General features: G+C 42.9%; 1 pseudogene; it reads right to left on the bottom strand.

Moving 5' to 3' along the window:
• The window catches only part of LOC119594844, a 4,701-nt pseudogene extending 3,991 nt beyond the window's left edge, over positions 1-710 (bottom strand).
• Positions 711-1,636: the final 926 nt, after the last annotated feature.

Raw genomic sequence — 1,636 nt, 5'->3', positions numbered from 1 at the left:
ATTACTACTTGTAATATTTTGCGTAGCCTACGACTTCACATGTTGTTAACTGCATGAAAGTGTCGCATTTTTATTCTAATAATCGGGAAAACTACATCAGTAGGCACAGCTGTGAGGCTTGGGAAAAATTAAACAAAAGGCGAGAAGCGCACCTCCAGGATTTGGTAAAGCTGATCCTCCGACGCCACCATAATATCGCCCTGGAAGAAGCCCGACGTGGTGATCGGGTCCTCCTCCGTCTGCAGGCTCGCCAGGTCGAGGTCCAGACTGTCCGCTATCTCCTTTTCTGATATCGGGGCGCCGAGGACGTCATTGCTTGCCTGATAAGAAAATCGTATCATCAGTCGGCAGGAACAATAGCCGGGGAAGGTTTTGATTACCGCCATTTGATGCCTAGGATTAATAGGAAAACCGAATTGTATTGCGACTAATGCTTATGGAGTGAGGAAGGTGTAACCTTCAGAATCCCCAAAGCCTTATAATACTCACGTCATTGGGGTCACCGATGATAACATCTGGGAGCTCAACCTGACACTTCGCACGCTTTGTCGCCCAAACCAGGAGCAGCATTGAGATAGTTGTTAATATATTCATGTTGTATCGCGTAACGTCTTTTCTCTATTTAAGGAGAACCTGAGATTTATAAAGTCACTCTTTCCTCTCTGTAGTACCTCTCACACCAGAGATGAGTGAACAGTGTGTCTGATGGAGAACAAGTGAAAATTATATATACCCCAGAACGGAAGTCGCTAAGACGACCCAGCGGAAGTTCTCTCGGCGCCTATCAAGGTGTGGCAATGTTTGGCGGTCCGTTTCCTAAATGTCGAACAAACACGTCATCCTCGCTATCGTCTTTTATTGTTCTTAAATTCTCCTATGTTTTTGTAGCAGTAATAAAATTATGTTATATTGCCCCTTATCTGCCGGGCAGGCTGGAAGGGAGACTAAACGAGTGGGTATTTCAGTTGATAACAGGAATCTCGAATATAAAACTTTTCTTATTGAATTTACCAGTAGGAGGCAGAGGCTGTTATGGAACATAAAATCCGAAGTTAAAGTCCAGAAAAAATGCATACAAGAATGTGGAGGGATTGATGAGAGCAAGACAAAGAAGGCAATTTGGGAAACATTTCACATTAAGCCTCCGAGAGGAAATGAATGTCCAAGTGATGTGTGATATTCCTGTCCTCCCTGCAAGCGAAGGAATCCTGACGGTCACTTTCCTGTGGTTAAAAAGACATGCAAACCTATTAGAGGCAGCATTAGATGAGTAAGTGACATTTTATAACCAGTGCAGTAAATTCCAGGGGAGATTCTCTCCGCGGCCACGGAATTTTCGTGTAAAAATTTGTTTCGTATTTATGAACAAATCGGCACTACCAAAGTGTTGAAAATCTCTAAGACACACAATGCATTTTGATGTACGATTAAAATTTCACGTTCCTTTTCCCATGCACAATAAATGCTTACGTCATAACCTACACAACTATAAATATTTAGTGCCCTAAAAACTTTCCAAGGGATCCAGGGGCCCATGTGAATCGTGCCCAGACGGTGTGGGTATTACCTCTGCCGTTTAATGGAATTTAATGTAGAATTCCCGCTAATATTTACCCACCATTAGTTTGTGTACAGT

Source organism: Penaeus monodon, chromosome 34 (genome assembly GCF_015228065.2).
Source record: "Penaeus monodon isolate SGIC_2016 chromosome 34, NSTDA_Pmon_1, whole genome shotgun sequence".
NCBI lineage: Eukaryota > Metazoa > Arthropoda > Malacostraca > Decapoda > Penaeidae > Penaeus > Penaeus monodon.
Note: the sequence above shows the minus strand (reverse complement) of the source record. Positions and strands in the feature narration are given on the sequence as shown.